Source organism: Amblyomma mixtum, chromosome 2 (genome assembly GCF_055824585.1).
Source record: "Amblyomma mixtum isolate Tamu chromosome 2, ASM5582458v1, whole genome shotgun sequence".
In the NCBI taxonomy this organism is placed as follows: domain Eukaryota; kingdom Metazoa; phylum Arthropoda; class Arachnida; order Ixodida; family Ixodidae; genus Amblyomma; species Amblyomma mixtum.
Window position 1 is genome coordinate 175,675,359 of NC_143013.1, and position 19,053 is coordinate 175,694,411.

Below are 19,053 nucleotides of genomic sequence, written 5' to 3' on the forward strand. Positions count from 1 at the left end.
TACAATGCCATTGAGGAAGTGTGGCCAAGGTACGCCATCACGCCAAATCTTCAAATACTCCGTTAAGTACATCCGGACTGCACATGCCCACGTGGCTAGATGGCAGAAGAAGTTGCCGCTGCAGACCTAAAACCAGGTCTTGAAAACTGTACCCTGTATAAACTGGAATGGTCAGACCTGAGTGATGCTGATCGCTACCAGCTTTTATGCTACTGCAGTATATAGTTGTCATCAGTAATGATGAACGAAGCGCCTTATACGCTCCTAACCCACTAACGTACAGTTGCTGCATTTATGACCAGACAAGCGTAAACCAATACCTCTTACATCTCCTTATGGTTTTGAATGAAATTTTTGTGTGATATTGGGACATTATGTTTCTTCGTAATTTCGTCTATCGCAACAAAACAACTGCTTAACGTGTGTAGGCGCCCAAAGAATTATTTCTTTATAATTGTAAAGCCAAAAAGTTAATGTTTAATATCATTACCGCCCATTATCAAAACACTAAATGTGCTGAATCTGTATGAATGAACGAAAGATAACTACTAATGGACTGAGTTCTATGTAAAAGCATGAAGCATGAGCTGAAGTAATACTGATATTATTTTCTGCTCTGTTTTGTGAAATGAAACGCACAGTAAAAATAGACCGAATTGAGAGCATCAAGCCTCTAATGTTTATCATAACGTTTGTTTGGCAGATCACCAGGAGGAGTTCACCTAGAAAATTAACTGCAATAAAAGAAAGTTAGTAGACTGAGCTTAAGGGTTTGATGGATTGATCAGCGAAAAATGAACGGTAGTAGCAACTGGGAGGACTGGAGTGGCAGGCCCGTTCGGACGTCTCACAGGCAGCTAGCTGCCCGGGCGGGCGTCCTACAGGTCAGTTCGGCATCTGTAAGCTCACGAGCATGCTCAGCATTTCTCCACTCACGGTCATTGTTGCAATCGTGTTGCTGGCACACCTTGCAGATTCCTGAGCCCGCAATCAAATTATACAGTCTCGTTGCCGATGTTGCCCTAATGCAGTCTTAGTCCTCCGTTGGTTTTTAAGAAAGGAAAGGAGCGTAACTGACCCACTGGGCCATTGGAAACCTCACTGGCCCCGAAAGGTAGCGACGGTGTCGAACTACAAAGCGAGTCAGTTATTTTTTACGGTCGCTTCGGGTTCAAGCCTTTCAGATTCAATTCCTTGTTCAACTGCGGAGCGACATTCCTTCCTGGTTAAAACCACTTACAACTGGTTCAGCGTAGATGAGTTTTTCATCAACCTTGTTATGCTGTTTCACTTCTCGGTTTGAGGTTAGTGTCGAAATTACAAATTCAAAATTTGTTTATTGCAAGATATTTCCACTTTACCCACTTTAATTTAATCTCCGCGCATAAAAAACAGAGTTTACAGGACGAGCGAAAAAATTTACTAAACTCAGAAATAATGTAAATCAGCTATGCATACGCTAGAGTATTGTCTGATGAGAGACAAGATTGAAAGCTGGTGGCTTCTGCATCTAAAAAACCGTGAGGCCGCAGCGATTGTAGAGGCACTATCGCGCAAATATAAAGCTCTTTCCTGAGGCGTTCTGTTCCTGAGGCCGCTCTCGGCCGGGCTGAATTTGAAGCTGGTAGCAAACTTTGGAGACAAAGCGCCCAGCGAGGCACTCGCCGAGCGCACAGAGTCGGAGTCGCAAAAGCAAACACCAAGAAGCGCAACAAGTAGTTCAAGCACAGAAGAGGCAGCACGTAGGCGCCTACAAAGGAGAAAAATTAACGAATAACTGAAAAGAAGACCTAGGCTTCGACTACATTCGGTGACCTTGGAACAGAAAAAAGTAAAACAACCAAAAGGGAGACACCTACGCCCACAACTTCTTTCCTGTTAACGGTCATTGTGCAGACGAGAAAAAATTACGAATACACACAAAAATTAGCTCAAGACAGGCTGTATTAAGGGGCGACCTTCAGCCGGGAATGAGTAAGGGATACACAAAACAAGCCGCACGTACGTCCCTGCTTGCGCAATGCAAGAGGGTTGTCTAACTGAAACAGCGTGCATGTATTCGTGCTCTTCTAGAGACACATACAGGCTACGTGGACCCACTATGTTTAAAAAAAAGCGGACGCATCAGTTTTTTATAGAAATTTAAGTCATTTACAGGATGCCGCCCCTTGTGTTAGAGGCTCCCAGACTTGTTTTTTTTTACAGTGAGGAAGTATTCGCTTGCTCTCTATTGAAATAGCGTCCAGTCTGCCCAATATATGTTTTACCGCATGTGAGGGGAATCTGGTAGACAACTGCAGACCGACATTCGGTGTACTGACTAGAATATTTTGCTGTGCACGTCGCCCGCTTCTTCCGGTTTACCATCGGGCATATTTTGGCCAATTTACATGGGGCAGAAAAGAGAACGTTCACGTCCTACCTGGCTGCAACCTTTTTACCATTGTCCGACAGTTTGTGTATGTACGGGATTACCTTCAAACGTTTCTTTTCCAGGAGCTGTTTACCTCCTCCGCCTAGCTTCACTTTCTGGAGTAAATCTTCGCACAGACCTGATGAGGCTGGCAGATGAAAGCGTTGAAACTGGTTATCGAAACTATAATCAGCCATGTGTTCGCAACTCTGTTAGTGACGCATGCTGTGCACCTGTTACGACTGCCCGCTGGACAAGTTCGGAAAGCGAACTGTCCAAGGGGAGCAAACCTTTCTTCGATCTAACATTATAGGATCAACGCACTCGCTAACCATTAAAAACCAGCAAGAGATCTAGAAACTATATCTTCTCATTTGGCATTTCCAACGTGAAATTCATTCCACCAGAAGAGGCCTTGAACACTCCAATGGTGTCCTTCACGGTTTCCGGCACGTTGATGGCCGCATCACTGTCTAATACAATGAGGAAATCGTTCACGTAATGATAGATCTAGACGATGTGCTTATCGTGTAGATATTCTTGTACTGTGCTGTCCATTGTGGTCAAGAAAATGTGTGAGAGGACTCGCCAGCACGGATGAACCAATACAGATTCCTGATCTTTGTATCAAGATTGATTGATCGATTGAAAATATCTATTTCTTCAATATTCTCAGATCAAGAGTTAGTCATTGTACTACACTGCTGTGGACTGCAGGTAAAACCCAAGTAGGTCGATAAACCTGTCTTGAATTATTCAGGAATCTATATTGGTTCCTCAGTTGCCCCAGTGCTCACACATTTTCTTGACCACCATGGACGGGACAGTACAAGAAAATCTACATGACATGCACATCGTGAAGATATATCGTAACGTAGACAATTTCCTCATTGTGTAGGTGTCCTCAGCTGTATAGTTCACGTAACGATAGATCTTGACGATGTGCTTATCGTGTAGATGTATCTTTTCAGATGGATCATGTCTATCCTTTCGATAGACCCGATCCATCCGAAATGTCCGTAAAGGACTTTTGGCAGCTGTGACCCACAGTGTGTCCACAGTAGTGTAGTACAATAACCAGCTCTTGATACAAAGATTAGGAATCTATATTGGTTCCTCAGTTGCCCCAGTGCTCACACATTTTCTTGACCACCATGGACGGGACAGTACAAGAAAATCTACATGACATGCACATCGTGAAGATATATCGTAACGTAGACAATTTCCTCATTGTGTAGGTGTCATCAGCTGTATAGTTCACGTAACGATAGATCTTGACGATGTGCTTATCGTGTAGATGTCCACAAGCAAGCAATGAATACTGTTACCAAACCCCGACCCCACGCATTAATGTGTATGCTACTTTTTACTTTCCGAGGACAATAGTAGAATGGAATGATTTACCACGATCTCTCTTCACACCTTTTATCTGTGGTCTGTTTATCATTAATTTAGTAATGCAATAGAATGTAAGAGCATGCACTTGTCGAGCTCTTTTGAGCTGGTAGTGATCGCCGAGCGTGTGAGGCGTTCCTTCGCTATGTCCGCTGGCTGACAATGTATGTGGTCCAGGCAAATGGTATAAATCTTGCCCGTTTTTATGACGCAATGAAGAGTTGTTCGTGAGCGCCTGTGCTGTGTTGAGTGTTCCTTCTTGTCCTCGTTCCGTTGCGCTATGTCAATCTGTTTCTTCAACGGAGCAGCAAACAGCTATTCGCGTGGATTACTATATAGGTGGAGTCTACAGACTAGTTTTAGGTGGACTCGCGCAGCGTGTGAGATAGGTTGAGCAGTCCCTTCCGCTTGCGCGGCCAGCAGGAGGGTTTAGCAGTTCCGAAAATACTGGCTACAGCGATCATTTGGCAAAGACTTTCACAGAGTGTCTATGCGCGAGAGACGCATTCGGCCAAAATCGCCGCACTCCACTGCATAGTGAGTGAGACTGGACCACGGGGAGAGCAGCGCGCGTCTTCGAGACACTGGCACGGAGGCCAGCGAGGTTTTATTAACTAAGATACAGGCACTCATGTTCCGGCTCAGGCTCCCTCGGTGGCCGCGAGCCGGCGTTGGGCGCCACGCTGCGTAAGGCCTTGAACTGAAAATTAAAAACCATATTGAACTTTAGGTAAGCACTATAATAAGGCACACCACTACTAGGACACACCAGGAGTGTATAGTATTAAGGCCCTTGCAGAAGACTTCCGCTTGTTTGTCGATAGTGTGAACCTACTGTGCAGTGGACATCGATAACGCCCTCAGTTTTTTAGTTTGTGTCCTACCAGCGGGTCACATGATGCCAATCCCGTGTCCTTCTGATCGACCTTATGCAGTTTCGTCGTCAAAGCCTGATGGTAATCTCGCAACCGAAGTGGCTAATTTTTGCGCCTGGCTGTTTTGCCTGTAGACACAAAGAAGCAATGCCTTTTAGTGCATTCATATCTGTTGTACCCCCATGATCTATGCTTCATTATCGCGGAATCTGCAACCCTTAAACCCTTAAGTGTTCTCCGTTAACGAATACGCCGAGATGGCCTTATACGGTATGCCCATGATCACTGGTGTTTCGTACCGCCAAACGCGATTTATTATTATTTGCTTAGCTTAAAGCTGACTGTCGCCTTGGCCTCTGAAAATTACCTCTCAGTGCCTATAGACGTTTTCCTCTAGTGACAATCACGTTTACTACTGCGGTATATATCTGCAGCACTTATTTAAAAAATTGGATTTAAGAGACTGCTTTCAAACTAACTGAACTGCAGTATATTGCACAGACAAATGCAGCTCCTAATTGTTATGCTGTTTTTATCTTGATTGTCTTGGCCACCTCCAGGCGAACGTCGCAGAATGACCAGACTAAAATTTTTATATCAGCTCTCAAGAAACTCCTTCAATATTAATAGTTCCCATTACTTGGTCCGAAAACAACTTACCCATCTGAGAGCAAGCAATGAATACTGTTACCAAACCCCGACCCCACGCATTAATGTGTATGCTGTTTTATACTTTCCGAGGGCAATAGTAGAACGGAATGATTTACCACGATCTCCCTTAGGTAACTTTCGAGAAAGCTATCCCTAATTCGCACTAAAACTTTTTATTTCAGCGTCATACGCCTAATCACTTAATGATTTCAACACGCCTAAGGTGAAGGTCGGGAATGTGGAAATGATTTTTTGTTCTTGTTTTTTTTTTCTTTTCTGCGTGAAGTAACAGTTTCTCAAGTGAATATTTATTAACACTGTTTCTGTAGAAAAAGACAAACATTACGCTGCAAGAAATATGATTGTATGGATGAAGATGAACTTTTTTTTTCGTATAATCAAAAGGAAACATGTTACTCGGCAAATGCCACGCCTCACCATCGTAACGGCCCCACGGCCAACACTGTTTGCAAATAAATAAATAAATAAATAAATAAATAAATAAATAAATAAACAAATAAATAAATAAATAAATAAATAAATAAATAAATAAATAAATAAATAAATAAATAAATAAATAAATAAATAAATAAATAAATAAATAAATAAATAAATAAATAAGCAAGCAGTTCTGACACACGAATTACCAGTTTCTTAGTGCGAAACCGCTATTGTTCTCCTAGCCTTGAAAAAAACCTTTCTGGTAAAGCCTCTGTAGTTACGTCATGAGGGCAAATTACGAAAAATAAGACGAGACTGAGCATAAGCTTCCATAGTGCAAAGTGACGGAACAAGACAGGGCAAAAACGCTGTACTTCTATTGACCCGTAATTGTGAAAAGTAAAAAAAAAAGAGAATTCTTACTGATTTATTATTGCAATCTGCTGGGTTGCGCGTTTCCTGTGGAAACACGGCACGCAGAAAATTGCGCGTACGCAGAAAAAACATTCTGAGCATTCTATCTGGACGTAGCATTTTAAAAATTATTTGGTCATAAAATGGCTCAGCAAAACGTCTGGTGCTCTCTTGCGCTGTTTCGTTACTAATGCATAAAATAGCTCTTTTACATCACTATAATCCGTCAGACTGCATTGTAAGAATGGTGTTGACGTGAGTGTCATATGATAAAGCAACAGTTACGGTAATTGTCACTATATGTCTTTTCATAATTTCCGTTTGAAATATAATTTGCCCATGATCGAGCAATTTTACATGCTTTTTCGCCTTCAGAAGGTTAAAGAGCCTTAATTTTTTCTCCTGATAAAAGCGGTTATAGGACACCAGCATATTCAATGGCGAAAGAAAAGTGAAATCCTACATCCTTTCGGAAGGTGGTGTCAGGAAGAAGACCACTGTCTATGTTTAGTAGAGGCAGAAGAAGCACTGGAATCAACAGCGGCGAAGATGGCATTGATCTATACAGACAGAAAGCACGGAGTGATGATGGCGGCTTTTCTTCAAGTGCAACGATATTAAAGGGCACCCATAAACTGCGGAGAAGTATTCAAAGGGACTCAGAAGAAACTGGATTTAACCGCGCAGCAACGGGCATGGTTGTTGCATGGCAAGAAAAAAGGCGATAGAGCTAAGACAATGACGAATTTTCGAGAGACAAATGCGGTGTTACAAGAAAGCAAACCATATATGCGAGCCTATTCCGATGTAATGCCGAACAGGAATAGGCATTGATAGAGAGCTGCGCGATTTAACCGAAATAAGAGTGCTCACTAAAGCAGCCAACCGTGTGGCCCTCTGTAGTCACTGGGACTTTGAAGGCAATAGACGATATGCGAAATGCGCAGCGCCATCTCTCGGCGCTCCGAGAACTAAGTCCTCCATGTTGGCACGGTACAGAAAACGAAACCGCTGCCTAGCGTTGGGTTAAAACGGCTGCGCTTCGTTTGGAAAATAAAATGCCGATGCAGTGTTGAGCTACCCTCTCCACTGTGAAAAGACACTACGATGCGTGCCAGAACTAGGTGCGTTCCAGTTTTTCTCTTTTCTATTTTTTTACTCCGTCCCAACGTTTTAGTAACACAAAACGACATGCGAGGTATCATGTGTCAGCACGCGGATCAGCGCGCAGCTTTCGCTTTCTGCGCTGATTTTTGACAAATCTCTCGAGGTTATTTGCGTTTAAATTAAGATAAGGACCACAGCCTTTGTTGTCTCTGATCAAAATTAGAAGCCGATTTCGTGCATTTATCAACTCTCCGGTCGGACGTGAATATATATAGACGCATACTTGAACAACGTAATAGAGAAGGTAATTTTTTTGAGCGGGCCAATCGCTCGTGCCGTGGCGAAATAAGTTCACTCGAAGAACCATATGCCGATTAATGCTTAGTTTGCTACGTGTTCAGTTAAGTTTTTCCCGTGTTCAATTAGTTTTAGAAGGGCGAGCAAACTCTCTGGACCATGCGCATATGTTATGCTGGTTAATGAGTCTGTGAAGCAATACACCCTGCGTATAAAAACTCAGGTGCGAATGCTTTATTTCTTGAGGATTCCTATACCTTCGATATCTGCGGCGACGAAAATCTAAAAAAAAAGAAGCGAATCATATAGCCACTTTATTATGAAGGAAGGATGCATTTCTAAGCTAGAAAGTACGTGCAACAGTGTTCTGAAAACGCTTCAGCCCATCAGATCTTATTATCGTTGTGGCAAGCTCCAACAGCTTGGTTCGCAACAAAGCCATTTGTCCAAGTTTGGGAGTAAGCTAATAAAGTTTCGGAAGCAACCGAACATGCTAATTTCGCCCCTGCACACACAGCTTGACCAGCGTATCGAGTCCGTGCATGCACCTACAGCTGTAGCATCTTTCTCTAATCAAGCCGCCGCGGTGGCTCAGTGCTTATCTGAAAAAAAAAAGCTGCGTCTTTGCTTACTATATTTTGAATTATATGTTCATGCCTACTTTCCTCTTGTTAATGTCGACTGACTGCGTCTTAAGCGGGACGCGGTTTCAACGAATTGTGGCGAAAATCAACCGACGCCGGGCTCTGAAACGGTGACGCTGAAAACCGCGGATGCGCATTGCACATTACAGTAAAGGAATCGAATTACGCAGCTGGTCGAGGGTCTTGTGTGATTACACTGCAATGCACGAAGCTCCTGGCGTCGGCGCGAACGAAAGTTCGCACTGTCACAGAAGTTTGTCAATACACGTGCGCACTCACCGCAAAATAACCGCTCGCTACCCTACCAGATGAATTCGCGTCCACCTGGGAATAAAATAGCCATGATAATGCGCGATGCTTGAACTGGCGCTTTAATGCGAGCATTAAAACGACAACAGCACACGGTCACGGTTCGACTTTGTAACCCACTTTCGAGTGCCGATTATTGCGATCATCAGCGCCAGACTTCAAGCTAAGCTGAGGACGCGGTAGGAGTAAGCTGGCGCTTATTGAAAGCACCTACATTTGGTCAAAGATCAGCTGTGAAAACAACGCAGCAGCTGAAGCTTGCCTGTTGAAATCCACTCGCAAGAAGAAAGTACGCATAGCAAACGATGCACCAGCTCAACGAGCTCGACCGTGCCAAGATGGAAACCGGAAGTTGTGGGCGCGGTGTTGCCAGACCGCCAAGCAATTTCGCATATCGTCTATTGAGACCAAAATAACTGCCCTTTGCCTAGTGAAACAATTCCGCTGTATGCCGCCCTTGAGTAGTAGCGTGATTATGTTTCACTTGGACGAGCAAAAGTATTCCGCTTCAAGACGCCACCCCCCCCCCCCCCCCCCAGCACACAGGTTTTGCAACAAAAGGCACACCAAAAAAGTTACTCATGCATTTTGTTGCCAAGACTAGCTGGATATCTAAGAAAAATTATTTTCTTTGGAGAAACAATCATTCTGTAGTTTAGCATGTAAATTCCTTTAATGTTATGGCAGTTCAAATCCAGTTTTATATCTCTGGATAAACCATCCCTAATTCTATGGCGTAATACATGATATGACAGATTATTCTGCTGAAACGCCGCAACCAGATGGGTTGATATGAGTCTTTTCGGCCTTGCTGGAGGTCAATTTTTTAAGCGGAAAATAAAAAACCTTCGGAAAGGGGTTAAGCGCTATGACCAAAATGGCCTTTAGGTTTTCTTTTGGTTGCAATTAGGTTTCTAAGATGTCTGCTATCAGCCCGGTAACCTTTCTTATCCGCCCCCCGCCATAGGCTTGTACCTTTACTGAAATGCAGTTTTGAGGTTTTCTTTTAGTTGCAATTTGGTTTGTTCCTTTAGCTGTCTGCTTTCAGCCCGGTAACCTTTCTTGAACCCCCCCCCCCCCCCCCCCCTCCGCCGTCCTAGGTTTGTAGCTTTATAATCTGTCTAAACGCCAATAAATTGTTTAGTGGAAATTTAGCGCCTGTGTTCGGTCTTGTCGCGTCACTTAGCACTGTGTATCCTCATGTGAACGACCCATTAGCTCCAACCATAATCCTTCTAACTTTCAATGTGGGTCACCATGGCCAACGTGGAGAATAAACATTGGCGCCACCCGGCTTTGAACCCGCGGCAGCGCGACTATATCAGCTTCGCTGGCCACTGCACGAGCGCACTAAGCTATTGCCGCAGGCGATCACAGACTTGCAGTGCATTGCATGTCGTCGCCTTCACTTCCATCTGTCCGCGTCACGACAGGAAAGGAATCGCGCTTTCGGGTACCTGGCGTTGGTGTCCACTTGCAAAAACCAGCTTTCTCACAATACTCTGCGGTTAGCAATGTTAAACCGCCAGCATACTTTTTATATAAAAAAACCTCGATCAGTTTACATGCTCACTTCGCTCCTGCAAAGTGGACTAGTTTCAGGAATCTCTCTTTACCATATTCCTCTCAGTGGTTCGGTAAGTAAGAGCGCGTATTATTCTGCCATGACAGCTTATGCTCTGAGCGGTCTCAAGTGATGTGGTCGATGTATACCATCTCACATCCCAGCACAACCTAACACCCACTGCACAATTCACAAAAGAGTTCTCATGCTTTGCACTTCACACACTGATTTCTTTGACCCGGCAGGTTCAATCGATCGTTTGATTTTCAAGGTACCATAACAACCCTGTTTTGAGGGTGTATTATCATGAGCTATATAAGAAAGAAAGCGGTAGCGCGTTCTTTCAGCAAATAATTGGAGAGGGTTCGCCTGCTGGGCATTCTTCCTGCAGCCCCTGCCGCGCGCATCTTTCTCCAAAAGTGTAACAATACGTGTGCACCTGAACGCGCTAACGCATAAGCATCTTAGGCTACGGACATGCGCCTTACGCAGTGTTACGTTGCAAGACTACTGGCCAGTGGGCCAGAGATCCGGAAACTGTGCTTTGTCGCGTTCCGACCCATACTCGGCGTCGCAGAGTGCCGGCCTCGTCGCGGACGCGGGTCTCATTTTCGGCGTTCGAAAACGCGAACGTAAAAGCCGAGGGACGCGAACACGGGGACACGGCGTTCGAGAACACGACCGTCAGCGCCTAGGGACGCTTCCTCCCGTGAACGCGCTGCTTGGTCTCGTGGGCACGGCGTTCGAGGGAGCAGAGTGAACGCACGGGAGTCAACGAGTAGAGTCGTCCTCCAGCAGCGGAAGAGAGCAGCTGCTCGGGGAGCCAGCCTGTACCTTCCAAGGGCCTGGGGCCCTGTTTTCTTTTGGATGAAAATCTTTTATTAAAGACCCATTTCCCAGCCTTCACCGAGTCCACAGCCCGTATCTCGCAGCAGCAGTTATAAAGGAAGGTGCTTTTCCGCATCGTCATCAAGTCGCGTGTGAAAAGCCCACGGCCAAACCTCGGAACTTGCAATCTCATGGCCATTATCGCTCGCACATATTGCGGCCGCGTTCTGCGATCGCATGCGGGCGCAATTTGAGTCACTGCGTAGGCGCACTGCCAAACCCTACGTTATCACATTCAGGTGCAGACGTAATGTCCCACGTTTGACAAAAATGCGCGCGGCAGAGAGTGCAGGCACAATGCCCAGGGGGCGAACCCTCTCCACTTACTTGCTGAATGCGGCCGCCGTGTGCCACCACAAGAACTGGTTTCAGGCTATTTGCCACGCGCTACCGCGTCCTTGCTCATACTGCTCATGATAGCACATGCTCACCTAACATGAAAAAAAAAAATCAGGTGTAGAGCAAAGCGAGAAAAGCTGAAAGTTCTCCATGAACAAATCTTTAAATGGCTAAGCAGCCAGAACTTGTCGTGAAATGCTCCCTTTGAGTCTGTGAGTCGACCTTGACTGCGAAGACGACCTTAAACCTAAAATAAACATTAGCGCTGATTTCAAAACCTATTGGGAATATGGCGGTATATACGTGCTACCCGTAACTCACTGCTACCGCGCACCTTATTTTTTCAGCGCGCGAATCTACACACACAGCGAAGACCGACCTTGGGCATACATTAGGAAACATCGGTTTGGCTGGAAGCGCTTCCATTGCTACCCGGGTTCGCGTTAACGCCGGGGCGGCGCTTCCAGCTGAGGAGAAAACTGGTCACCTTCAGATGGTTTCGGCAGAAGTTCGTTATGGTACACCAGGTAAGCGACTCACCGTTTGCTCAGTAATGTTTCGATTCGTCTTGTCAATGGAAACTAGCCACCAGACGCCCTCGGTGCACGGTGGATAAGTCAAGGACCCCTTGTAGATGACGGCAGGAAACGTGGGTGCTTGTATTAAGTGGCCTATGTTCAGGTGCTGCGCCAAACAAAGATACAAGGTGATTTAAAAACATTCCTAGTTTTCAGATATATCAAATAGATTTGAGTATTTGTTGGTGCTGTGCTGAAAAAATGGCCCGAATTTCTTGTGCTCTAAACATTTTATAGAAATGACATCAGGCTGCTTGCTGCAAAATAAACAAACAAAGCTGCTCTAGATTATCTGATATGCGGCTCAAAAACAGTTGAGGTTGCTGTAAATGCCACCAAAAAGCATGGAGCTCTGAAAAATCTCAACATTTAAGAATCTTACTCCTCGAACTGTCACTTAAGTAATGATTCAAAATATCGGGAATAACTACCTGTTCTTATTTCAGATATGCAGCAAACTTTTTTGAAAAACCACCCCTGGCAAATCACCACACGCTAACTCGGAACCACTAGGCGAGCAGATAATTTCTTGTATATGGTGACGCGAGGGTACGTGTCGCCAGCATGGATACATTTCTTCAATTGCAGCGTTTGTCCTTTCGTTTCTGTGCTGCTTCATAGTTTGCGCTACTAAAAGGGTAATGACATGCAACCTAGTAGCCGAGAAATCAACAGCAATTCCTTTGGCTCGGATTCCACTGAGCGTCAACTTTACTGCGGGTAAAATTTCACTGTCAAGCCGCATTCCCATGCACCACTCCAATCGAGTAGTCTGCTCTCCATGTTTTGCCTATCAAAACAACTACGTAGTAGCCACAGCCGGAGGCCAACTCTAGCCACCTGACCCGCGTCTACGCCATCGAACGGAAGTTGCTTCCCCCGCCTACGTTAAAAGATGTCCGATCCGTAAATGATGTCCGTAAATGATCCTTGATGTTCAATCATAAATGTCCGACGATGAGCGACGTGAATTGCTCGCCGATGCTGCGCATATATTGCTCATTTACGCGTCATTTGTCATTTTGCACAAAGCAGCCAATCGAGGGGTGACTTTTGCAGTCTGCTTTTTCTCCGCTTAACTGTACTTCCAATGAGACCAAGCCGACCACATTGCCGCAGCTGGTTATGAAATGCGAAGCCATAAAGAATGGAAGTTTTGTAGAAGTTTTTTACCAAGAATTTTTCAAAAGCTCTACAATCCTCAGCCACCAAACTTTGGCGGTGTGAGAAAAACAATCTCCCTCGAACCCGAAATTGGATCATTTTTCTAAGACTTTCCTGAACAAAAGATTGGCGCCCCTTTACCTCGTTCGTACCGCGCCCATTGACTATCGTTAGTCTGCGATAAGATGTTTGTGAATCCCTTCGTCGAGTGCAAGTCTGTTGTAGTTTACCACATTCCGCTGGCCTGGCCGAAGGTAAGTACAAAGGACATTCCAGCAGTTGTGTTAAATGCTTGTTGTAATACTCCCTAGGAGGAGGAGACTCATAGAAAGCATTCGGCTATTGATTGCAGCAGCTTCAAAAAGTGCAAACTGTCACTTTTGTCTCACAAGTGTGACCATATTTTTAAGCGGGTGGGAGATGTTGGGTTAAGAATTATATCGGATAAGGAAATGTTTGAAGTATTTCATATTAGCAATCATAGATAATCGTGCGACATCTGCTTTGTTTAACGAAAAAGCACCGTGATTTCCTAGACGGTAGATAGAGATGAGCAAAAGTGTCATCAGTGCGCGTGCCATGTGAGTAGTCAGAGTGCAGTGACGTCGGATATTATGTGCGCTTGTTTTACTATAGCGGTGGAAAGAAACGCAAAGAACGCGGCGCCTCCGCCCTCCGTTTTTAATCTTTCTCTCCATCACTCTTTAATCAGTTTGGTAAGAAAAAGGCAGTCGTCACAGAATGCATCAAAGACGACTCTAGCGTCTTTTTGCTAATATTTAAGCAAAGCACGATGAAAAGAAATGCGAATATCAGGGTGCCCGGTGCACGCTTCGTTCGCATTTGTTGTCATCGCCCCTGTACGTTTTAAAAAGCGAAGTTGCAAGTCCAGTGCCGTCCTCGCCTCTTTGTATCCTCTCTTCAAATCTTCAGGTGCACCAACTAGCCCAAGAGCAACTTGTATTGCGTTCTTATTTGACCCATTTGCAGTGGTCACGCATTTGGGCAGGATTTGATGCCACCTGGTTAATCTGAGAAGGGTTCATCTGACTTACTCGAACAATCGCGTGCACAACTATAGGGCCTAAAGTGATGGTCTTCAAGCCGGAAACTAAAAACCCTCAAATATGGCCATATATATATTCTGGTGCGTCAAGAGTATAGGGTGTTCTTGTACGAAGCGGCGATGTGAATCCACCACCAGTGGCACCTAGAGGTGTATTGCGAGCTTTCCCCTCTGCAGTAGACAGCCTCAGCACATCTGCGAGCTAGCAGATGGGTGGGGTGCAGCTTTGTCGACACCACGCATGCGCAAATAACGGCTGTTCTTACCGTGGTAGCGTCTCCCTTGTGGCCAAATCTGGCTGTTATGTTTTTGATGCTCTCTTCGACAAGATGATGGTGTACGCTGCTTTCCTGCGGAAGGCAGTAGCAGCTGTAATCTTCCGCGCGCAAATTGATATTTTCATGTCTTTATAAACTATAGTCGAAGACAATTATGTCTCCAGTGAACACCTGGCGACTGAATTAGTGCGGTGTTCCTGCGTGTACAAATAGAAACATGCCGAACGTTCTTGTAGAAAAATTTTGAATATCGAAAAATTTTAACTTACTGGTATGGACATCATGAAGGTAATAGTTCATTCTGATGTGTAACAAAGTCAACTGTTTCTATCGATCGCATCGAGCCCTTAACACTGCCATAGAAAATCAACGGGAAATGATTTTGACAATATAAGCAACGTTAATAGCAAATAAATGTAAGACTGCCGTTGGGTGGTCGGCGGATATGTTGGTGACTGGTTTACTGAAATCTTTCAACATAAATAACTGTGTTCATAACTGTTTCCAGCTCAAAAATATGTTTGTCCTGAGTTGACGGAGAATGTAAATTGCAAAATTGCGAGCACAATAATTTTCTTATCTCTCTCTTGCTTGATATAGCCAAACATTAAAAACCTGCCTTTTGTTTCCAGCTGCTATTGGTCTGCAGAGTATTACGTAATACCTAAACAAGAATCTAAGAATGTTAAATTGTAAGCGATAGACTGTTGCCGTGTGTTCCTTGTTCGATAAAGTCAAACAATAATAACCTAATTTTTTCAACTTTCTTGCTAAGCGGAGCATTCAAATACACCGCGGGCCGTGACCCAGTGCTGCTAAACGCTATCTTTAAGTGGCATCCTACTGTAGCAAATTGACACAGCCCAGCTCAGGGCTCTTATGGCAAAGGTGTTTTTTGTCAGCAGTGATTATATGGGTCCTGCTTAACAGTAAAACGCTATTAAACGCTGCTTTTTACTCCACCTCTACAACACAGTACGGAAGAACAAAAGGCAAGCACAGAAAGCAGTCGTAAGCAACTATCAGTTGTCACGTTCCGTTTGGCGATTTGAAAGGCAGGTGTACTACGAAAACATAGCGCAAAAAAGGACACGGCTGACACAAAAGTGGACAGGACAGGCGCTAACTTGCAACTTTATTTTCAAAATGCCACCACGTCTAACATATATTAACCTATCGCCACCATCAAGCGCTTGATGGTGGCCATAGGCTCCTATATATTAGACCTGGTGGCATTTCGAAAATAAAGTTTCAAGTTAGCGCCTCCTGTCGACTTCTGTGTCGTCCGCGTCCTTTTGCGCTATGTTTTCGAAGAACTGTTAGCAACTAGCCCAAACCAAGGTACTGTTACAGGTTTACTAGACACGAGACCAAATTTTACTGCAGCAGAGTACTGCCAGGCGCACTGTGCACTCTTCGCACGCTTCATTCGCCTTACGCCGAAGTCAATTGACATGTTCCACCTTAAGCGTGTACTCCAGAAAGCTACGATAGGTATAACACCTTTAGAATGGTGGGACCCAACTGGTTAGCGGGACAGGGAATTGCAGGGTGGCAGTGCGCATATTCCCTGTTGCCTGTTCTAAAACTCACTACAGAAACAAAAAACCAAAATAATGCTTAGTGCAGTCACGGCGCTATGCAGAACGCGCTTGCCATGCCAGCCGAGGCCACCGACCTTAAATAGCACAGAGTACGCCACCACGCCTCCTGTCGTTTGAAGGCTGGTGAAAATATCCAGCGTGTGGTTTATGACGTGGAAAAATTGCACCTGCGTGTAGAAAGAAACATTATCAAGAGCTCTCGAGCAGAGGACTCTGTTCGGACAGCATGGATTTGTAGCATACCACGGTCTCTCACAAACTGCAAAGATTGACTGCGAAGAGATTCCCCCCCCCCCCCCCTTCCCTTGCAGGAGTGCAGCCTAGGACGGCTGTGCCAGTAGAGTCCACTAAAGCAAGAGAGTGTCACAAAGTGCAATCGGCATAATGCGTGTCATCCTAAACATTACCATGAACTGGGCACAAGCGCTTCTAGTTCCTTGGCTGCAACCAAATGGTCATGTCTCTTAACACTAAAAAAATGGCGCATTCACAGAAAGAACGATTGAGCGAGAGCTGGCCATGGAAGTGTCATATGCCACTAGGCATAACGCACTCGCCGGACGCTGTCGGATTTGGTTATGGAATGCTTGGCGAACTCGCTGGGCGCTGTCCGGAATTGTTGGTGATGGAATGATTTGTGCTACACATGACATTACTTGCCGTTCCTCAGCCTAAGCCTTTGGGGTAAACGCACCTCCAAGACAGATTTGTCCTCGGAATCCTCATCTCCTTGTATGAGATGCTCAGGTCCTTTCGTGTCGCCATCAACAAAGCGGAAGTGCACTTCCTTCATGTAGTACTTGGTTGTGAAGAGTGTTATGGTTGGGAGCCTGGGTTCTTCTTCAAGCGACGCTCGCACTGCGATTCGAAGTCGACAGAAGACGGGATTATGCGCCTGACAGAAGTTGCAAAATTTGGCGCTTAATTTTCGCGCGCAATAAGTCTCGGTTCTCGGCCGGTAAAACAGCCCATTGCAAATGCTCAAGTTGACAGGAACGCAGGAAGGAAGTGGCGAGGGCGCGGTTATGTTATACTGCGCTATTAGCCCGCCTAAAAGAGCTGCAGTGCTCAGCAGTCGTGCGCAGCAGCCTCAGCGCAAAAGCTGTGCAAGTGCAACCAGAAAAGTGGCTGCTAACGCCAGTGGCGATTTGTTGTTACCTCCGATTGGGGGGATTTGGGGCCGCAGAAGATATACTGAAGGATTAGAAATAGGCCGCCCCAGAAATGGCGAAACAAAACTTTAATAGGAGCCCCGCTGACGCCTTTCTTATCTGAGAACGCTTCGAGTGAACAATTTGGCGGTCAGCAACGCTACAACTTATCCGCTGCCATCCACACAGCCAGGCGCCAAAAGGCACGGTATTTCCAGCTTTGTGCACTACGGCACAGTCCACTACCACTGTCGCTAAATTTTAGCAAAGCAGAAATTCGGAAGCGTTGCGTCGATACTTGAAGTCTCATTATCAGGAATTCTGAACAAACACCTCTAGTTTCTTTGGCTCCAAAGAACCACGTGGCGAATGGATTTGAGCCTTTAAAGTACGAATTACACAGTGGCTGTTGGTTGGTTGGTTGGTTCATAGGGTTTAACGTCCCAAAGCGACTAAGGCTATGAGAGACGCCGTAGTGGAGGGCTCCGGAAATTTCTACCACCTGGGGTTCTTTTACGTGCACTGACATCGCACAGTACACGAACCTCTGGGATTTCTCCTCCAAAGAAATTCAACCGCCGCGACCGGGATCGAACCCGCATCTTTCGGGTCAGCAGCCGAGCAGCATAACCACTGAGCCACCGCGGCGGTAAAAATAGCTCTTCAGCGGCTAATAGCGCTTCAGTGACAGCCACTGTCACTGAAGCGCTATTAGCCGCTATGTTTAATGACCTGCTGGGCGTTGTCCCGAATTCCAGGTAATGACGCATTTCTCATAAAACGAAATTATCTTCACCAAGAAGTGGTTAAAATGGAGACTCGCAGGGGGGCACCCTACTACGAACTGCATAGCCACTGCCAGTGCACACTTACCGAATTTGTCGTATGTCACTTTGAATTTCTTCATTGTGACGTCGTAGTCGAGCTTCACTGTAAGGTTTCCGTGTGCTGTGAATACATGACTCGTGTTGATATAAATTGGAGACTGCCTTTCGCCTGTTCCGCACATGTTCTCCGGATTGCATTTCAAGTATGTCCATGCTGTGGGATCTGCGTGAACACGTGACATGGTGTATTTAACTATTCCACGGTATCTGGCAGGACAATATTGCCGAAGCTTATGTACAATAAATATTTTCTTTGCATGTTCTTTCCAATGATGCGTTACACATTAGAATACGTTGTTGACCACGTGGTATTTGCTTACGAGCACTAAATCTACAAAACGTTTTCTTTGTGCGCTTTCGCTTTTCTAACCGACCGATGACTCTGACGTGTAGTTGGGGCCGTTCACATATGGAACAATAACAATATAATTATTGATACGCGCTGTCATTCTCTAAAATGCGTAAGCCATCCTATTTTAAGAGCCGGAGAGCTAAGCACCAACTACACGTCGTAGCCATTGTTCGCCTGATAAAACCGAAACAAAAAACAGTAAATTCTTTATCGATCGCAAGCGGTTACAAGGGATGAGCTATGTATACTATCTACCACAAGAAAACACGCAGGCAAACTCGTCTACTTTTTATCCCTGCCTGCCCCTGTACACTTAGCGTAATCTCGTCGCGTAAGTGTGAAAATCTCGTGCGAACGTTGCACATGAACGGCTTCTCTTACGTGCTGTATTCCTTACCAGCCGGCAACAGGTTTACGCAGTTTACTGTGAAACGAATAATCCTTGTCCCTACGTCCGGTCCTCCAGTGCACCACAGGACACTGATAAAAAAATTTTCTAATTTACATAAGTCTACCATTAGTACCTCTCAATATCCGCTTATATAAATTGCTGCTTAATATTTGCGCTGTTCGATGACCGCGGAGCACACTTTACTATCGCAAAGTGCTATCGCTGCCGCCGAGTTATTCAGTTCT

The 19,053-nt window shown here is 45.2% G+C and overlaps 1 long non-coding RNA gene across 1 annotated transcript; it reads right to left on the reverse strand.

The window, feature by feature from the left end:
- Window positions 1-11,921: 11,921 nt before the first annotated feature.
- On the reverse strand, window positions 11,922-16,189 carry LOC149361710 (uncharacterized). Its single transcript, XR_016288436.1, has 3 exons — window positions 16,102-16,189; window positions 14,412-14,495; window positions 11,922-12,021 (listed from the first exon to the last, which is right to left on the reverse strand). It is a non-coding gene; the product is annotated as an uncharacterized LOC149361710 (long non-coding RNA).
- Between the last annotated feature and the right edge of the window lie 2,864 nt (window positions 16,190-19,053).